Here is a 13,411-nt window from a genome sequence, read left to right as displayed (position 1 = left end):
TCTATTTTATTTAGTAAGATGTAATTCATTCATATTATTATTTATTTGAATGTTCATATTGTCCCAGATTTGGCCTGTGGGAGCCCCTTCAAGCTGGCTCCTCTGTCCTTTTAGCATGACTCCACCATGCTTTCAGCACTTGCTTCAGTTCAGTTCAGTTCAGTCGCTCAGTTGTGTCCAACTCTTTGCAACCCCATGAATCGCAGCACGCCAGGCCTCCCTGTCCATCACTAACTCCTGGAGTTCACCCAGACTCACGTCCATTGAGTCAGTGATGCCATCCAGCCATCTCATCCTCTGTCATCCCCTTCTCCTCCTGCCCCCAATCCCTCCCAGCATCAGGGTCTTTTCCAATGAGTCAACTCTTCTCATGAGGTGGCCGAAGTACTGGAGTTTCAGCTTTAGCATCATTCCTTCCAAAGAAATCCCAGGGCTGATCTCCTTCAGAGTGGACTGGTTGGATCTCCTTGCAGTCCAAGGGACTCTCAAGAGTCTTCTCCAACACCACAGTTCAAAAGCATCAATTCTTCGGCGCTCAGCCTTCTTCACAGTCCAAATCTCACATCCATACATGACCACGGGAAAAACCATAGCCTTGACTAGACAAACCTTTGTTGGCAAAGTAATGTCTCTGCTTCAGCACTTGCTTACTTGTGCCAAAAAGACAACACATTCCAGACTCATCTCAAATTTTCCATGCCTTGCCCGGAAATTGGTCAATTCTCCTTTTAGTGGAAAATGGGGTTTAGAAATCAAGTTTGGCTGTTCATTCCTTTGGGGATGTCATTGCTTCTAGGCTGTTTTTGGAGCATGCACACAAGCAAACACAAGCATACACAAACATACAGCTGTGTCTATCTCTGTATGCAGATGGGTAGATAGCTTTTGAAAGTATGAGTTCACAATAATACCTCTAATTCCAATCCAACAGGTTTCTCTCTAGTTTCCCCTTTTCATATTTGTAATTCCCTTCTCCACCAGTGGGAAACTTGACTCTGGTTACTTATTTGCTCAATTCCCACATATAACTAATTTCCTAGTCACATCAACCACCTCCTCAGCCCCGTCTCCATGGCAACTGCCGGCAAGGGCAGGGCAAGGAGGGAAAGAAGTGGACACACGAAACGCTTAACCGCAATTCCCCTGAGCAGTGGGCCTGGGAACCGAGAGTTCAATCTGTGCATCCCATCTTCTATAATGCTTGTGTTTCCATACTAGCATGAAATTACCTTTGTAATTTTTAAAATATATTTTTTGAAGAAGGAAAAGAATTTTGTGTGTTCTAGGTTCATTTGGTATTGTCTGCTGGGAGACAGGGAAAAGGCACCAAGAGCCAGGTGTGTGGGAATGAAGCTTAAAATGGAGTTGGTTTACCTACGTATCTTTTCTTAGCATCAAAAAGGATATTATTGATATTTTTCTATTTTATTGCCAAACCCTTAGGCAGGCAAGCTGGTATGACCAGGAACCCAGGGTAAGAAACCCAGACTTCATTCCTTCAGACCTGCTTCCCTCCACCAACACCAACTATAATTTTATGCCCCTTGGCTGTTTGAGTCTTCAGCTGAGCCATCTGTTCTGAAGGAGAGCAATCACAAACTAGTTTGAGCTGAGAGGCTGACACCTTTCCATCACCCAATAATGTAACAGCCAAATGAACAAGAAAGTTTATTTCTCTTGCCTCTATGAAAGGTGGAGGTAAGCAGGGCATCTCTGCTCCTCATGGTCACTCAAGGACTTAGGTTCCTTCCAAATCATTGCTCCTGCATTCTAGCCTTTTAGTGTCATTTCCCAAAATGAAGCTGTCCCGTTTGAGGCTTCTGCCGTCACTGGTGCCCAGTAGGGGTCAACCTCACAGTAGCAAAGTCCTCAGGCCATGCACCCAGTCAAGGTTCAGAAAACTCTTCTAATGGCAGAATCTCTTCGGGGTATTCCAAGTAGATGCCAAGGGGCTTAATTCAGGGACTTAGGTGCTTACACAATCCTGGAGAAGCAGGAGGAACTCTGAGTTCAAGGACAGACTACCAAAGCCACAGCCAGGCAGTGGGAAGCCCCCGCCCCTGCAGCTGCCATTCAACCCTCCAAAGGCAGGGGAGGGGCCCGGGACACTGTTGCCAAGAAACCCCTAGTCCCCTTACCCTGGCTTGTCCATGGACACAGATGGAAGGACAGGCACTCTGTCTCAATTCCCTGCTGCCAGTCTCACACACCTGTTTCTAGCTAAATCATAGTAACTGGGGACCAGAACTATGAGTACAAGAGGTTCTGGGAAATGGAACTTGGGGTCTCCCTGACTCTGCAATGCAGAAAGGCACCTGGGGAAGGGAGCAAGGAAGGTCCACATTACCTTCCACCCCAGACACAGAGAAATTGCCCCAACAGGGTCACCTCATCAATCTTTGCCTGTCTATTACCCTGCTGCTGCTGCTGCTGCTAAGTCATTTCAGTTGTGTCCGACTCTGTGCGACCCCATAGACGGCAGCCCATCAGGCTCCACCGTCCCTGGGATTCTCCAGGCAAGAACACTGGAGTGGATTGCCATTTCCTTCTCCAATGCATGAAAGTGAAAAGTGAAAGTGAAGTCGCTCAGTCGTGTCTGACTCTTAGCGACCCCACAGACTGCAGCCTACCAGGCTCCTCCATCCATGGGATTTTCCAGGCAAGAGTACTGGAATGGGGTGCCATTGCCTTCTCCGGTCTATTACCCTAGGACCCAGCTGATGGTAACACCCATCCTGGGTGCTCAAAGCCCCCAGCACACCAATTAGATCACAGCTCCAACACAGTTCCTGTTAATCTCCTTAGCTCAGCCAAGACATGAGATAGCAGTGAGCAACAGCTTTAGTAAGGGAAAGCAAAGGATGATATTTTAAAAGGGATCAAAGACTATATAGAGTCATGTTGCTCAGCAGGTTAAGAATCCACCTGCAATGCAAGAGACCCCGGTTTGATTCCTGAGTCACTCAGATCCCCTGGAGAAGGGATAGACTACCCACTCCAGCATTCTTGGGCTTCCCTGGTGGCTCAGAGGATAAAGAATCCATCTGCAAAGTGGGAGACCTGGGTTCAATCCCTGGGTTGGGAAGATCCTCCAGAGGAGGGCATGGCAACCCACTCAAGATTCTATACCTGGAGAAGCCCCAATGACAGAGGAGCCTGGCAGGCTACAGTCCATGGGATCACAAAGAGTGGGACATGACTGAGTGACTTTCACTTTTCCTAGAATTGCTATCCAAATAAATTTGGCAATTTCATATAATTATTCACTTTCACATAAATGTGTATTGATATTATTACATATTATTCATTACTTAGTATGTATTATTTTATCTCACATATTTCTGGGAATTAAACTTTACTCCCATGTTCGGAATTCAATTGAAGATAGGGAAAACCACTAGACCATTAAGGTATGATCTAAATCAAATCCCTTACAATTATACAGTGGAAGTGATAAATAGATTCAAGGGATTAGATCTGATAGACAAAGTTCTATGTCTATTAGAACTTTATTAGAGTTCTATTGTCACGGAGGTTCATGACGTTATACAGGAGGAAGTGATCAAGACCATCCCCAAGAAAAAGAAATGCAAAAAGGCAAAATGGTTGTCTGAAGAGGCCTTATAAATAGCTGTGAAAGGAAGAGAAGTGAAAGGCAAAGGAGAAAAGGAAAGATATACCCATTTGAATGCAGAGTTCCAAAAACAGCAAGGAGAGATAAGAAAGCCTTCCTCAGTGATCAATGTAAAGAAATAGAGGAAAACAATAGAATAGGAAAGACTAGAGATCTCTTCAAGAAAATTAGAGATAACAAGGGAACATTTCATGCAAAAATGGGCACAATAAAGGACAGAAATGATATGGACCTAACAGAAGCAGAAGATATTAAGAAGAGGTGGCAGAAATACACAGAAGAACTATACAAAAAAGATCTTCATGACCCAGATAATCATGATGGTGAGATCACTCACCTAGAGCCAGACATCCTGGAATGTGAAGTCAAGTGGGCCTTAGGAAGCATTGCTATGAACAAACATAGTGGAGGTGATAGAATTCCAGTTGAGCTATTTCAAATCCTAAAAGATGATGCTGTGAAAGTGCTGCACTCAATATGCCAGCAAATTTGGAAAACTCAGCAGTGGCCACAGGACTGGAAAAGGTTAGTTTTCATTCCAGTCCCAAAGAAAGGCAATGCCAAAGAATGCTCAAACTACTGCACAATTGCAATCATCTCACACGCTAGTAAAGTAATGCTCAAAATTCTCCGAGCCAGGCTTCAACAGTACGTGAACCATGAACTTCCAGATGTTCAAACTGGATTTAAAAAAGGAAGAGGAACCAGAGATCAAATTGTCAACATCCGCTGGATCATAGAAAAAGCAAGAGAGTTCCAGAAAAACATATACTTCTGCTTTGTGAACTATGCCAATGCCTTCAACTGTGTGGATCAAACAAACTGTGGAAAATTCTGAAAGAGATGGGAATACCAGACCACCTGACCTGCCTCCTGAGAAATCTGTATGCAGGTCAGGAAGCAACAGTTAGAACTGGACATGGAACAACAGAGTTGTTCCAAATCGGGAAAGGAGTACGTCAAGGCTGTATATTGTCACCCTGCTTCTTTAACTTATATGCAGAGTACATCATGAGAAACGCTGGGCTGGAAGAAGCACAAGCTGGAATCAAGATTGCCGGGAGAAATATCAATGACCTCGGATATGCAGATGACACCACCCTCATGGCAGAAAGTGAAGAGGAACTAAAGAGCCTCTTGATTTAAGTGAAAGAAGAGAGTGAAAAAGTTGGCTTAAAGCTCAATATTCAGGAAACAAAGATCATGGCATCTGGTCCCATTACTTCATGGCAAATAGATGGAGAAGCAATGGAAACAGTGACAGACTTTATTTTGGGGGGCTCCAAAATCACTGCAGATGGTGACTACAGCCATGAAATTAAAAGACGCTTGCTCCTTGGAAGAAAGGTTATGACCAACCTAGATAGCATATTAAAAAGCAGAGACATTACTTTGCCAACAAAGGTCTGTCTAGTCAAAGCTATGGTTTTTCCAGTGGTCATGTATGGATGTGAGAGTTGGACTGTGAAGAAGGCTGAATGCTGAAGAATTGATGCTTTTGAACTGTGGTGTTGGAGAAGACTCTTGAGAGTCCCTTGGACTGCAAGGAGATCCAACCAGCCCATCCTAAAGGAAATCAGTCCTGAATATTCATTGGAAGGACTGATGCTGAAGCTGAAACTCCAATACTTTGGCCATCTGATGCAAAGAACTGACTTATTTGAAAAGACCCTGATGCTGGGAAAGATTGAAGGCGGGAGGAGAAGGGGAAAACAGCGGATGAGATGGTTGGATGGCATCACCGACTCAGTGGACATGAGTTTGAGTAAACTCCAGGAGTTGGTGATGGACAGGGAGGCCTGGCATGCTTCAGTCCATGGGGTTGCAGAGTTGGACACAGCTGAGTGGCTGAACTGAACTGAACTTATAAATGGGAAAATTAATGCCAGAGAAGCTGAGTAACTAGCCAAGGTCATACTAGCTGGTCAGTGGCAGGTATGAGCCTACAACTCAGGTTTGCTGTCCACGTGGCAGTCCTTTTTCCTCATGGTCTTGGCCACCTCCATCCCAATTTCTCTGGTCTAGCCCAGTGCCTCCGATTAACCTGGTCCACCAGCACCCAGATCTTGCTCCTCTCTCGAAGTCCTCCTCCCTGTGCCCCACAGCTTACCTTCACTCCCTGGGCATGAGCTGAGGTTAATATCTTGGCCACATCCTCAGCAGAGGTAACAGTGGGTCAGAAGTGCTTCTCCACCAACAGCAAAGAAGAGGAACAGGCCCAACAGGCTCTATCCCCAGGAAGCTGTTTCACGGTCATTTCCCCACTGGGACTCTCAGTTCGTGCCTTTCTCATTTGTGCTTCCCTGCTTTGGCCACAGCCAGGAGCCTGGAGCTCTGACTTGGTGCAGAAAGATGTCTGGCAGTGTCGCTAATGGGGTAAATGGAAGCTGAGGGCCTGTGGGGCCACATGGAAGAGCTGAGACGTAAGCAGGGCCTGAGGGTTTGTTATGGTCAGAGGAGAAGAGCTTCTGCAGCACAGGGGTTCCTAGGATTTTTGAGCAAGTCATCCAAACTCTAGGCCTCACCTCACCATCTATAAAGCAGAGATTTTAATAGAAGCTTCCTCAGAGTTGTAGTGAGGAGTCCATCAGGCCATGGGCATAAAAATTACAGCTAAGGCTTATACAGTGGGATCCAGGTCCCATGCACTATTCTAAGTTCCTCATATGCAGTAACTTTCTAAATTCACACAACAGCCTCAAGAGGGAGGGACTCTATTCACCAGAGAAGAAATTGAGACACAAAATCAGGTAACCAGCTTTTCCAGCTGGAAAGGGGCAAAGCTGCATGCATGCTAAGTCGCTTCAGTTGTGTCCAGCTCTTTGCGACCCAATGGACTGTAGCTTGCCAGGCTCCTCTGTCCATGGGCTTCACCAGGCAAGAATACTAGAGTGGGTTGCCATGTCCTCTTCCAGGGAATCTTCCTGAACCAGGGATTGAACCTGCATCTTTTATGTCTCCTGCATTGTTAGGCGGGTTCTTTACCACTAGCGCCACCTGGGAAGCCCCAGAGCCTGGATCTGTAACCACAAACCTCTCCTGCCTCAGGTGACCCCCACCCCCACTGGAAGTGATTACAAGAACAGCAGTGTGATGATTCATGAACCCAAGTGAATGAACTTCTGGAAACTCGGCTGTTATACAGACAAATCCTCAGTGACAGAGGGAGAGCAATGTTCTGAGTAGTGCAGAAACTGAGAGCAGACCTGGCTGAAGGGTCCTGAGGTCCAGAGACCCTGCAGCGGAGAAGCCGTGAGAAGCTGTGTGGGGCCACCTCGACAAGGGCGTAGATTGCTGGTCTGACATCTGTACAGCTGGGAGTGGGAAGTGCTTGTCAGCTCTAAGAAGGGTAAGATTGCAACACAAGTTGGGCTCTGGGAAGCGCAAGAGGAAGTGGGGTGCAGGCTGCTTTGAGGGAGCGTAAGGGGAGCTGCGGAGAAGGCAATGGCACCCCACTCCAGTACTCTTGCCTGGAAAATCCCATGGATGGAGGAGCCTGGAAGGCTGTAGTCCATGGGGTCGCTAAGAGTCAGACACGACTGAAGCGACTTAGCAGAAGCAGCAGTAAGGGGAGCTGAGAGGCACAATTGTGCTGGGAATATTCTGCTGTGTGGGGCTTATCCTGCAGGAGGAAGTCTAATTAGGCCCAGGTGGCAGCCCCTTGTTCTGTCCTAAATCACCACCACCACCACCCTGAAAAGCAGCCCAGAGTTCCTCACTCTTCTGTGACTCTTGTGAGGCCTGGGGCTTTCATTGACAGCGCCTGGGGTTGTTTGACTGGGAGCGGCAGAGGTTGCTTTTAATAGTAGCAGATCCAGGTGGAGCCATTTATACCTGATCCCTATAAGTGAAAGCAGTAGAAAGGGCAAGGGTCTCCCCAGGAGGCATGGTGTAGGCATACAGGGGTGTTGGAGCAAGGCCCAGGCCCGAATCTGGGCATGTGGGGTAAGTGTTATAAGAATTTTGGAGCATGGAGGGCTGAGACGTCAGCTGGTAGTGGACACTTGGAGTTTCCAACTGTAATGAGTAGGGATACATTCTCCTCTAAACTAGTGACCTCCATTATCCTCAAAAGGTGGTAACATCTTCCTTCAGGATGCATTCTCTCTCCTGACTGAGAAATTATTCTAGAAAACCAGGCCTCAAGGTTCATTTCATCACAACCAAGAAGTCTAGGCCTTCTCCCATGCCAGAGTCTGGATCTCCCCTAAATGACAATATGTAGACCCCAGCCTCCTCAGGTTGGGCCCTCATGCAGAAAAGGACTGGAAACCGTGGCTCTGGGAACAAGGCTGTGGGCACACCCCAGGTGGTGGCGATTGTCGGTCACAGCCCGCTGTTGCCATCTATGCAATCCGAGTGGCAGCTGCAGAGGGTTCCCACAGTGGAGGCAGAGTGGGACGGGCACCCCGGGGTGACAAGCTGACCACTTCCGCCAGGTCATCTGCAGATTCACTCTGCCTCCCCAGATGGCTCCGTTCAGTCTAGAGAGAACTTAATTCCTCTGCCTTTCTCTTTCTTGGGGAAATTCCAGCCTTCAGAACCTCCTCTAGAGGAGAGAAAGGGCTAGCCTGGACATGAGAATTGACCCTGGAGAGGGAGCTGGAGAGAGTTCTTCACGTTTGCCTGTTCCTCTTCTGTTAGCTCTAGACAACAGACCATGGGTGGGCTGGATGCTCAGCTGCTTGCTGCTCCAGAAGGTCCCCAAATCCAGGTTTCAGGCATCGCAGGACTCCTTCCTCTGGCTCTGAGAAGGGAACAGATGTCCTAACCACCACTCCTCCCTTCCCTACTAGAATGATGGCTTTAAGAGGAACAGAATTTTTATCCGTTTGGTTCCCTGCTAAATCCCCAAAACCTAAAAATGTGCTTGGTAGAAGCACTATGAATAACATAAGCACAATAAATAATCCTTGATTGAATGAATATTAATAAAAAGTAAAATTCTTCAAGTATATTTAATGGTTATGAATCTTTAGACATTAAAGTAACATTGAAATACATAAATCAAAAGTTATTAGAAATCTAAGAAAAACTAGTAATCATAGAGAAATGTTAAATGTAAGAGATTTAAATCCTCTTAGAAAAAGTGATAGGTTGAGTAGACAAAACATAAAAGAGGACATAGAATATCTGAATAATAAAAATTGCAAGCCTAAGCAAATAAATGTGCCTATGGAACATTTATAACATGTGAGCATACACTAGGTCACAAAGAAAATCTCAGTAAATTCCAAGAAAAGAGGACATATTTAATACTGGCTTCTACTTTGCTTTGTGTAAGCTAGGAAAACCCTAAAACAAATAATAGAAAAACATGCAAAGAAAACAATAAGCCCATCTCTCTCTCTCTCTCTCTCTATGTATATATATATATATATATATATATATATACACACATACACATATATATATATATATTGCCATTACTACAAAATTCCTAGGAATCAACTAACAGGAAATCAAATCTAGCGATATAATAAAATAATACCATAACCAAATCGGTTTCTATTCAAAATCTGCAAAAATAACTGACAATTAGGAAATTATTAATGTAATTTATTATGTTAACAGTAAAAGGATAAGATTTTTATTAATATTTTGGTGTATTCTGAAAACCCATTTGACAAAAGCCTGTATCCATTCTTAATTTAGATTATCTCTGGTTATTTGGAATTAAAGGAAATTTCCTTCACTTTATGAAAGCTAATTACCAGAAATCAATGACAAGCAACTTACTGTAAAACTGGAAATAGTCACATTAACATCAGGAACAAGGCAAGCATGCCAGCTATCACTGCTACTGTATAGCATTATTCTGGAGGTCTTACCAATACAATAACAAAAGAAAAAGAAATATGGTATAAATTCCAGAAAAGTACAATTACAATTATCATTACTTGCAAGTAACATTGTTTATCCATAAAACCCAATGCAACTTACTAGGGGAAAAAATAAGAACCAGAGTTCTTATCTATGTATTCAATAACACATTTTATGTATGATAAACATGCAAAACTAATAGCTTTCCTTAATACCATAGTATCTTATTAGAGAATATGAGTTTCCAGTTGAAAGTGGTAGATTCAATGCGCACATTCATGTCTATTTGCTCTGAAAATCTGCTATAATGACAGTAAAGAAACAAAAATAAGAAAAACCCATAGTGACAAAGAGAATGAGAGAAAAATCAACAGCAGGCAAGAAATTTCAACAAACTTGGAAGCTGGTAATAGGTGGATGAGTGGTAATTGACGTGTGTGTGTGTGTGTGTGTATTAATCACTCAGTCGTGTCTCTCTTCATGACCCCATGGACTGTAGCCCACCAGGCTCCTGTGTCCATGCGATTCCCCTGACAAGAAAACTGGAGAGGGTAGCCATTCCCTTCTCCAGGGGATCTTTGATCCTTGTTGCTTGTGGGAAGGGCTTGGTGATTGGTGGATTTCATCAATTTAAAAAAAGTGAATTTAGTATTTGAGAAAGTTGGGTTTTATTTTATTGGGGAATCCCAGGGATGGGGGAGCTTGGTGGGCTTCCGTCTATGGGGTCACACAGAGTCGGACACGACTGAAGCAACTTAGTAGTAGTAGTAGTAGAGACAAAGTAGATGCCAACCTCATATTGCAGGGCTCCCATATTGCAGGCAGCTTCTTTACCATCTGAGCTACTGAGAAAATGGAACTGTAACTGGCAGAAGTGGGGAAAGTGAATAAATATCAGGACAACCCTGGTAACTTCACAATCTGAAGGTACTGAGTACCTCTAAATGCAGGGGTGCAGGGCAGACTGAAAAATGGGAAATCCAGTTAAACTTCTCTCTTTTTCATTTAATGTTTATTTATATTGAAGGTTCAGTTCAGTTCATTTCAGCCACTCAGTCGTGTCTGACCCTTTGCGACCCCATGAATTGCAGCACGCCAGGCCTCCCTGTCCATCACCAACTTCCGGAGTTTACCCAAACTCATGTCCATCAAGTCAGTGATGCCATCCAGCCATCTCATCCTCTGTCATCCCCTTCTCCTCCTGCCCCCAATCCCTCCCAGCATCAGGGTCTTTTCCAATGAGTCAACTCTTCGCATGAGGTGGCCCAAGTATTGGAGTTTCAGCTTTAGCATCAGTCCTTCCAATGAACACCCAGGACTGATCTCCTTGCAGTCCAAGGGACTCTCAAGAGTCTTTTCCAACACCACAGTTCAAAAGCATCAATTCTTCGGCACTCAGCTTTCTTCACAGTCCAACTCTCACATCCATACATGACCACTGGAAAAACCATAGCCTTGACTAGTCAGACCTTTGTTGGCAAAGTAATGTCTCTGCTTTTTATTATGCTATCTAGGTTGGTCATAACTTTCCTTCCATATTGAAAGTTAGTTGATTTATAATGTCTGTTGGTTTAAGGTATACAGCAAAGTGATTCAGTTATGTGTGTGTGTGTGTGTGTGTGTGTGTGTGTGTGTATTCTTTTTCAGACTCTTTTCTTATATAGATTATTACAGAACATTGAGTAGAGTTCCCTGTGTTATACAGTAAATCCTTGTTGCTTATCTATTTTATATATGCATGTGTGCTCAGTCAGTCAATCATGTCCAACTCTTTGTGACCTCGTGGGCTGTAGCCCACCAGGCTCCTCCGTCCATGGAATTTTCCAGGCAAGAATACTGGAGTGGGTTGCCATTTCCTATTCCAAGGGATCTTCCTGACCCAAGGATCAAACACATGTTTCTTGAGTCTCCTGCTTGGCAGGCAGATTCTTTACCACTGTACCACCTGTTGTTGTTCAGTCACTCAGTCATGTCTGACTCTTTGCGACCCTATGGGCTGCAGCATGCCAGGCTTCCCTGTCCTTCACCATCTCCCAGAGCTTGCTCAAACTCATGTTCATTGAGTCAGTGATGCCATCCAACCATCTCATCCTCTGTCATCCCCTTCTCCTCCTGCCTTCAATCTTTCCCAACGTCAGGGTCTTTTCTAATGACTCACTCTTTCACATCAAGTGGCCAAAGTATTGCACCACCTGGGAAGCCCCAATATATATATATATAGTAGATAAATATATATACTACTCTATATTATATATAGTAGAAACATTCGTTAATCCCAAATTCCTAATCTATCTCTTCCCCATACCTTTCCCCTTTGGTAACCGTAAGTTTGTTTTCTATGTCTGTGAGTCTGTTTCTGCATTGTAAATAACTTAATTTGTATAATTTTTTTTAGATTCCACATATAACTGATATCATGTGACATTTGGCTTTGACTTACTTCACTAAGTATAATATTCTCTAAGTCCATCCATGTTGCTGCAGATGGCAATATTTCATCCTTTTTTTATGGCTGAGTAAAGCCCATTTTATATATATATATATACACACACACACCACATCTTCTTAAGTCAATCATCTGTTGATGAGTAATTACAAGTTTCTTGATTGCATTCCCGTGAGCTCTCTTTTTCCTTAATGAGAGCTGCATTGCTTTAATTATTGTAGTTGTATAATACATTTTGTTATCCAGTAGGGCAAGTGTCCCCTTTAATTTTTTTCAAAAATTTTTAGATCTGTTTGTGGGAGGTTCTTGGTGATTGATGGATTTCATCAATTTAAAAAAAGTGAAATTTAGTATTTGAGAAAGTTAGGGTTTTTTTTTTAATTTTACTGACATAATAGTTGATTTGCAATGTTGCATTAAATTTCTGTTGTAAAAAGTTGACTTTTCAAACAAGTGAAAAAGAGGGGCTATGATTTAATGATATTCAAGATAAAGTAGATGCCAACCTCATGATGTTCTCAAAAATAAATTCCAGGTGGCTCAGTAATATAAATGTAAAAATAAAATTATGAAAGTACCAAAAGAAATGTAGCAAAATGTTATTTCAATCCTTCGATAGAGGAGGAGGGTCCAAGATTAATTAAAAAAAAAAAAAAAAATCGGGAGCCACAAAAGAAAAAGGCCAAAGGAAAAGCCAAAAGGAAAAAAGTGAACACAAATAGGTTAAAGTCCAGTTCAACCAAAGAGATCATAAAAGATAGAACAGATTTCCAGTTCTGGGCATGACGTAGTCACTGGACTAGCCATTCTGCTGCAAGCAACCAAAAAACTGGACAAAACGCATGAACACTATTGTTATCAGACATTGGATAACAGGCAGAGCGAAACTGGCATCTGATTGACTAAGCCCACGACCCTCCTGGGTTTCTTCCTGGAGGATATTTCCAGACCCCTGGGCAGAGGCGGAGGGTCCACACAGGGTGTGGCAGTCACACTAGGCTGAGGAAAGAAAGATGTAAGTTTGGGGAGACTGAACCGACATTCTAGCATTTGGGAGCAGAGTATAAAGTAATGCAGAGAAAGAACTCTATGAAGTGTCCTGGCAGGCTCCAGGAAAGCCCTGGTTTGGGTCTGGGACTGGAGCTGAAGTGACCCCCCTGGGAATAGAAGGTGTGTGTCTGGGGCTCTTTGAGGCCTGTGTGCAGGAAGGAGAGAAAGTCAGTGGGGTTCAGGTCGCCCAGGAGCTTACCCACAAAGAAGAGAGCCACAAGACAGGAGACCATGAACATACCCAAAAAGGCCAGGGTATAAAGTAATGCAGAGTAATGCAGAGAAAGAACTCTAGAAATGTGTCTCGGGTTCCCTGGCCGTGTCGAGGACAGGACCCCAGTATTTGAGGCAAAATATTTGCTCTAGAAATTCTCATTCTAAGTTGAGCTGGCAGAAAGTTGAGTCCCTGGAAGGGTGAGTGGGGGCAAAAAAAGTCAGAGAAACGTCCCTGAGAATTA

Source organism: Bubalus bubalis, chromosome 12 (assembly GCF_019923935.1).
Source record: "Bubalus bubalis isolate 160015118507 breed Murrah chromosome 12, NDDB_SH_1, whole genome shotgun sequence".
NCBI lineage: Eukaryota > Metazoa > Chordata > Mammalia > Artiodactyla > Bovidae > Bubalus > Bubalus bubalis.
Note: the sequence above shows the minus strand (reverse complement) of the source record.